Genomic DNA, 8,466 nt, shown 5'->3' on the forward strand with positions numbered 1-8,466 from the left:
AAAAAAATGTGTTTTTAATTGAAACAAAATTCAAAAATTCAAAACAGGTTTTTTAGTTTGTTTAGCTTGTGTTGGAACTTGGCCTGGGAGTGTGGGCATTCCCAGCAAATACACAGAGCCGGGCCAGCTTACCTGAACAGAAATCTTGAGATCTCAGCCGCCACTGACGTTAGAGAGAACAAGAGTGACCGCTGTTGGAGACTCCATTCTAGTTATACTGTGCAAATATTACTGACAAAATGCTATGTTGAAAAGTGACAGAAATCTGGGTTATTCCAGACAACAGCCATGGATGCAGCCTTTTAAATGCCGTCGTAAAAATAATCGTCTCACCTCGATATTAGTAGCTCTCTCTACATGGACTTTTACACACTACCACAAGGCCGTTTGTGATGCCTCACCCTGACTGTCCAATCAGATTTAGCCTCTCAGTAGAAAATCAAACTCAGTATGCATTTTTACAGCAGTGTTGATGGGCAGGAAAAGAGTGTCACTGTAAACTTACATGTGTAATTTTAATGTATGTTAAATGATATGCCATATCATACCAGATATACCGTAGGAAGTGTGTGTGTGTGTGTGTGTGTGTGTGTGTGTGTGAATTTTCGCTTAACCTGGTTGAACACATCTTTGTCGTTGAAAGCTATATGATGAAGGATGTATAATGCATTAAATTACCGCTATTGAATTTTGTCGCAGAACTAAAGACTTTATCAATGTAAAGTAATAAATTGTTAAAAAAAAACAACAACAACCTGTTTTTGTGTTTCTTTCATTGATCTCTCTCTCTCTGAGCCTCTTCTGCTGGCCAGCATGATACTCTCAATGGGAACTTGACTGCATTTGAATAGTTTTATGTGCAATAAATGTTTTTGTATACATGACCTGGGAGCAGAGAATGAAATCTGCATTGTGGTTTTATACAATATTTCATTGTGACAAGGTCATGGACGTAACTGGAAGGTCGCTGTCCAGGCTGGGAGATGAATGAGAAACACTCCTTTAAGTCAATGACAGTAATATTGCTGCTACATACAGTGCTTAACAAATGTATTAGACCACCACCCAGTGTAAGGCCGTTTGCACCCGCTGCCCTAAATGAACAGTATTGCTGATGACCAAAATATTTGATGTTTCTGTAATGGTTAATCCACCAGTATGTGCAAGCCAAGCTCTTTAATCCAAATGATATCTTTAATGCTAAAACAGAATTATTGTTGTTATCCATGAATTCTCAAATTTACTGTTTCACAAAAAAGCCACCAAATTACAGTTATTTACTTGCATTCCTGAACAGAAACAATTGTTTTGTGGTTGCGAGAATGCAAGCTGTTAATATTAAGATTTTTGGTTAATATATGTGAATAAGGACTATTTAGTTGTTCCAGTTTGTTATTTGCCTAATAAATAACAATACAATTTTTAGTTTGAAACAAGTTTTTGACAGATTTCTAAAATATTTGTGTTTTCTCATTTTTATGACAGGTGGTCTAATAAATTTGTTAAGCACTGTATATGTAAGCAATAGCTAATTGTTCTTGCAACCGACAGTAAAACACTGTAGTGTGTCCCCAGAATGTTTTGTGCTGTGCAGAGTGTACTGTGGGTTTATCAGGACTTTTTAAAACAGTTTTGAAACTTTGAAACTGCTGTCTTCTGTAAACAAAGTTGATGAGAGTGATAAAACCAAACAATCATCTATAAAAGGCTAAAAGGTCCACAGAGCTGCAGCATCAGCTAATCATTTTCTGTGAATTCATTAATGCAAATAATCCCTTTCACACCACCCTGTCATTTGATCCGTTGCTAATATATGAGACAGTTTAAAGTGTCACAGTCTGCCTCTCTCCTCGCCTCTGTCACCTCAGTAAATTTCCACTCACCTCTCCTCTGCTTCACCTGATTGCCAGCCACGCCCACCTCTCAGCTACCCGCAGCTGCTTGTCATCAGGCAATCAGCCAGGTATTTAGGCTGCTCCTCTCCACTCACCTGTTGCCAGATTGTTCTTTGTTTCCTCAAGCAAGACTTTCCAGCGTTTTTCGGACTGATCTCCCGGTTTCGACCCTGCCTGCCTCTGACCATCCTGCCTCGTCGCTGCCCTCATCTCAGCCTTCCGTCCTCGACCACGAGCTTCGCCTCTCCGTTCCTGGTTTCTGTCTGCCTCTCCCCTGGGCTATGGGTGATTCTCTGCACAGCGTGAGTTCAGTCATCTTCTCTCCTGTGGCTTTCAGTGGATCAGAGACTCTCACAGTATCGCCGCACACACCACCGTGCGCCTGTTGGCTCCTGAGCCGAGCTCACGACGCGCCGCAGAGCCTCTGTGGGCTAACAACCAGAAGCAAGACCTGCACTGTTTCCAGTTGTACCTGTCTGCATTTTTCCTGCATGCACTGATAATAAAAGTCATTAACAACCATACCTGCCTGTATCTGTGCTGCAATTGGGCCCTATACCTACCCGTTACAGTACAATCTGGCCAGAGATGGACCCAGCGCACACCGGCTCGTCTCAGTCCCGGCTCGAGAGGGTTGAGAATGTTCTGCAGCAGCACAAGGCGATGCTAGCATCCACAGCAGCCGAGATACGGTTAGCAGCCGCTAATCAGGAGCAGGCGCTAACCATGCTTGCCACCAAAGTCCTGCAGCTAACTATGGTCCTCGCTCAGGTGGCAGCCCCTGCTTCCCCCCTGGGTCTGCCGCCGCCAGCCTCAGCTCCCGGGTGGGAACCCCAGAGCGTTACGCTGGAGATCTGGAGGGCTGCAATCCCTTCATCACAAACTGTTCCATCCTGTTTGCCCTGCAGCCCTACACCTTCGCCCACGAACAAGCTAAAGTGGCGTTCACCATTAACCACTTGACTGGCAGAGCCCGTCTGTGGGGAACGGCTGAGTGGGAGCGACAAACTCCTGCCTGCTCCTCGTTTCCAGCCTTCGCCACGGAGCTCCAGAAGGTGTTTGGAGTGGTCACCGTGGGTCCAGATGCCGCCGGAGGGCTTCTGGGTCTGAGGCAGGGGGACCGGAACTTCGCTGACTACGCCATTGACTTTCGCAACAAGGCCTGCCAGAGTGAATGGAACTCTGCCGCCCAGTGTGACGCCTTCCTGCTGGGGCTGGGTGATTGCATCAAGGATGAGCTGGTTTCCTATGACCTTCCCTCTTCGCTGGACGGGCTGATCGAGCTGACGTCCCGGGTTGATCGTCGCATCCAGGCAAGGCGACGGGGGCAGCTCGACTGACGCTCGTCGAATCAACCCCGCATCCCTCCCAAGGCTGGGGGTTCCACGATGTCTGAACCCATGCAGGTGGGCTGCACCAGACACACACCAGAGGAATGTGAACGCCAGCGCCAGGGCAACCTCTACATTTACTGCGGCCAGGCCGTCCATTTCTTCTCCCGGTGTCCAGTAAAAGCCCGGACTCACCAGTAGAGGGGGAATTACTGGTGAGTCGCACTTCTGATCATTCCTCCACTCGTCGCCCTCTGTGTCATGCCCGGCTGCTGTTGGCCGAGGGTTCCCTTACCCTCGCCATTTCATTGAATCTGGGTCATTGTCAGTCTCATGGACGAAGGACTAGCTCAGCAGCTAGGGATCAACAACTCCTTGGCTGCTGGCATCATCCGTCCCTCATCATCACCCGCTGGCACTGGCTTCTTCTTTGTGGAGAAGGACAAATCCCTACGGCCTTGCATCGATTACCGCGGCCTCAACGACATCACAATCAAGAACCGCTACCCCCTCCCACTCATCTCGTCTGCCTTCAAGCTCCTGGAGGGGGCCACTGTCTTCTCGAAGTTCGACCTGCGCAACACCTACCACTTGGTCCGCATCCGTGAAGGTGATGAGTGGAAGATGGCGGTCAACACCCCTACTGGTCATTACGAGTACCTGGTGAAGCCCTTCGGCCTCACCAATGCCCGAGAAGTGAGATCCGTTTCCTTCCTGGGCTACATCATGGGTCAAGGGAACATACAGATGGACCCCGCCAAGTTGTCCGCTATCACTGCCTGGCCTGTTCCTGACTCCCGCAAGCAGCTACAGCGTTTCCTGGGGTTCGCCAATTTCTACCGTCAGTTCATCCGAGGTTATAGCACTGTGGCCACTCCCCTCACGGCCCTGACCTCCTCCACGGTTCCGTTGCGGTGGTCCTCCGCTGCTGACGAGGCCTTCCTGTCTCTTAAGGCCCGGTTCACGTTGGCTCCCATCCTCCAAGTACCACACCCCGAGAGACAGTTCATGATGGAGGTGGACGCCTCCGACGTAGGGGTGGGGGCAGTCCTCTCTCGGCGGTCGGCCGGCGACCAGAAACTCCATCCCAGGCAGAAAGAAACTACGACATCGGCAAGCGGGAACTCCTGGCGGTCAAACTGGCCCATGACGAATGGCTCCACTGGCTCGAGGGGACCAAGCTGCCTTTTCTGGTGTGGACCGACCATAAGAAACTCAAGTACATCCAGTGGGCCAAGAGGCTCAACTCCTGCCAAGCCCGATGATACATCTAGACCTAGACTGCTGGGGGACTTCCCATGATGCACTGAGCTTTCCTCCTCTCCCTCTCCACCTTTACACATTCATGTCCCACCAATGCATGTTGCAAACTTAATATCTTCCCCGGAGTTTCTTTGTGCTTTCTCATCTCGCAGGTTCCTGTGGATCGTGGTCCTGGTACGCCTGGCTGCTGCTGCCATGGGCCTGCTTGACTCTCATCGGTATCATTATTATTCGTCGTAGTTCTGTAATTATTAAACCTGTCATTGCTATTAGTCATACTTCAGTTATCATTACAGCTGCAACTACTAGTATTAGTCATATTTGCCTGTTTCTATGGCCAGGCTGTGTCCACTCAGTCTGTACACCATCAAAGTCTTCCTCAGTTTTCTGTCGGTCATGGTGGTCAGGTACTCTGCCGCCGTGTACTCTCAGTTCAGTGTCTAATAGAATTCTAGTTTACTTTGTGATTTGGTGGTTTCCTTTCAGTATGTGATATAATCTTTTTGTTTTGAGGTGATTTGGTTGGGCCAGACTGTTTAGTGTCTGTCCTGAAGCCCTGGTGCTCGTGGGCAGCTTGGATTTTAATAATTAGAAGGTATTGTCCAAGTTCTGCCCTGCAGGCATTATTGGCTGTGTGTCTGTGGACTGAGTATGTTTTTGAACAGTTCTGCATGCAGGGCTTCCAGTGGGTGTTTTCCCATTTTTGGAGGTCTTGGCCGGTTAGTGGACCCCACACTTCAATACCGTATAATATGATCGCATTTATTGTATTTAGGATTTTGAGCCAGGTCCTGATTGGAATGAATCTCTCTCCAGTCTAACCGGTCAAAGCAGATGACCAACTTCGTGTCCGGTTCTGCCTCCAAAAAGGATGTTTTTCCTTGCCACTGTCGCCATAGGGCTTGCTCATGGTGGAAACAGTTGGGTCTCTGTAATAATATTGTTGGGGCTTGGACTCAAGAGCAGACTCAGAGGCAGTTGACAGAGTTAAGTGGTTTACTTATCTTACAGGTGAGGGCAGAGAGGGAGGTGAACGGCTGATGGAGACTGGCTTGAGTTGAGAAACATGGAATGTGGGATGAATCCTCATGGAGGAGGGTAGTTTAAACTTCACAGCTGAGGGGTTGATGATGCGTTCGATGGTGAAGGGACCAATATAACGGGGGGGCTAATTTCTTTGATTCTCCTCAAAGAAACCTCCTCCTGTGCCACGCCATAACATTGTGAACTGGTCCATGGAGTGGTGTCTGTTGGGGTGCGCTCCGCATTACCATTGGATAAAGTGGTGATGATTTTGGGTAATGACCTAGCTGGCAGTGCTGTGTGGGCCAGTGTGCCATCCCCTGTGGTTGTTTCTAAGCCGCTGACACTTAAGGCGATAGATGAGAACAGCTTGAGCTCTCTCTCCCGTGTGTTTGTCTCCCCGTCTGTCTTGGAGAGTTACCGAGTGGAAACTAGGAGGTTACTCCAGTTCACCTGTCCACACACCTGCGCCAATCACACACTTGCTTCAGATCATCCAATCAAGCCATCTACACCACTCCAGTATAAAAGACCGGCTCAGCTCTCGTCGCCAGATCGTCCGTTACCTTACCGTGGTAATTTGTGTGGCTCCTTGTGCTCAATATAACCTGTTCGTACTCTGTGCCTGTTCTCTCTACGTCTCCCAGACCCCGGTTCATCTGCTCCTGCCTGCTCCTCCTCATCTCCGGCCCTTGCCTGCTCCAACCACCACGGCTTCCAGCGACCTCCACGATCCCCCCCGGAACCCCCTCTCAGCTCGGCCTTCTCTTTGGCTCATGCCTGCTTCAGTTCCACGGCATCCAGCCTGCACTACGAATCCCCCGGAACTTTCTCTCCCCCATCTAACAATAAATCATTGTCTCAGAACCTGCTCCGCCTGTATTCTTGTGTTTGCATTTTGGGGTCCAGCCAGTTAGCTTTCCTAACAGCCTGAGCTTCCTCAGTCGGTTTCTAGAAAGGAATGGATGAAGTCAGAAGTCTGCTCTGTGGGATGAGGTTTTGTCTGCTGATGAGATTCAAGATGTTGCCCAGGGCTACCTTGTTGAAGAGGGCCTGTTGGAACGTAAGTGGGTGACCTGTGTTGGAGACTGTGTGGGGGAGGCAGTTTTTCAGGTGGTGGTACCTAGCAATTTCCGTGAGGTGGTGTTGCAAACAGCGCATAATAGTTGTGGGCATCTGGGGATAAAGAGAACTTACAACCGCGCCCTGCGCTATTTCTTTTGGCCTCGGCTGAAGTGCGATGTGGCGATAAGGTATGCCATACTTGCCAGCTCACTGGTAAACCTAATTGTGTTATTAGGCCTGCACCTCTTTGTCCTATTCCAGCTGTTGGCCAACCATTTGAGCATTTAATCATAGATTTGTGTGGGGCCGTTGCCTCCCTCTAGGTCTGTTGACGTGCCAAACGACAAGATATCCGGCAGCTTTTCCTTTGCGTTCCATTTCAGTAAAGGCAGTGGTTAAGGTTTTAACTCAGTTAATTTCCATTTTTGGCATTCCACGTGTGATCCAGAGTGACCAAGGTTCTAACTTCACTTCCCATATGTTTAAACAGGTCTTGCGACAGCTGGGAATGAAGCATAACTGTGCGTCAGCATACCATCCAGAGTCGGGGTTCTCTGGAGCAATTTCACCAGACATTGAAGACTATGTTGCGTGCCTATGTTGTGGAAATGGGCAGGAACTGGGAGGACGGACTGCCTTGGTTAATGCTGGCAGCTTGAGAGGTCATCGAGGAAAGCACTGGTTTTAGTCCCAATGATTTAGTTTTTGGTCATACAGTGTGTGGTCCTCTAGCTGTTGTACAGGATGGTTTGGTTGCAAGTGAGCCTCCTAAAAATTTAGTGGATTATGTGAATGGTTTTTGTCATCGTTTGTATGTGGCTGTGGAAGTGGCACGGAACAACTTGGAGTGTGCTCAGGCTAATGTGAAAAGGCTGTATGACCACCATAGTGAAGACCGTCAGTTTATTCCAGGGGATCAGGTATTAGCTCTCATGGCACTGGAAGGTTAGCCGTTTCAGGCGAAATTTGCAGGTCCATACACTGTTGTGGAGCAGGTTTCGGATCAGAACTACTTGATTGCCACACCTAATAGGAGAAAATCATCTCAACTGTGTCATGTGGACTTGCTTAAGCCATACTATATTCAAGACACCTGTGAGACAAGTGACTTCGGGGCTCCAAAAGTTAATGTTGGTCTCACATTAATGATTGATACTGTGCTTTCAGTACCTGGGGTCCCAGATGCAGGTCCAGATGGTGAGGGGGATGTTTTAGCGCCGGATGATCCAGTTATTTGTGGTAGGCTGAAGAATTCTGAGGCTTTGCGCAATTTGGATAGCTTGTTAGCCCATTTGCCTGTGTCTCAAAAAGCTGAGCTGATAGGCTTGGTTAACAAGTTTCCAGAGTTGTTTTCAGATACACCAACGCAAACAAACTTTATTGAGCATGATCAGAATCAGAATCAGAAACTGTTTATTGCCAAGTAACATACATTACAAGGAATTTGCTGTGGTCTGAAGGTGCTATTGTTTTGATAACAAATAAGTAGAATATAAAAGCTAAAATAAGAATAAAAATAAAAATAAGATAAGATAAATAACAACAGTGCAGTGACCAGAATAAAGTAAAGTGTCCAGATAAAGTGTCCAGTAGGGGGTGGGTGCGTTAATGTAACGCAGTGGGGACAGGGGTGATGTACGTTAATATAACGTATAACTTGTGTTTGTGTTCTGGAGGGGGGGTCAGTGAGAGTTTGTCAGGTTGACTGCAGAGGGGAAGAAACTGTTTTTGTGGCGGGAGGTTTTGGTCCTGATGGACCGCAGCCTCCTGCCAGAGGGGAGGGGGTCGAACAGATGGTGTCCGGGGTGGGAGGGGTCGGCAGCGATCTTCCCTGCTCTCCTCAGGGTCCTGGAGGAGTACAGGTCCTGAAGAGATGGGAGGTTGCTGCC

The sequence above is a fragment of the Enoplosus armatus genome, chromosome 20 (assembly GCF_043641665.1).
Source record: "Enoplosus armatus isolate fEnoArm2 chromosome 20, fEnoArm2.hap1, whole genome shotgun sequence".
Taxonomy (NCBI): Eukaryota; Metazoa; Chordata; class Actinopteri; order Centrarchiformes; family Enoplosidae; genus Enoplosus; species Enoplosus armatus.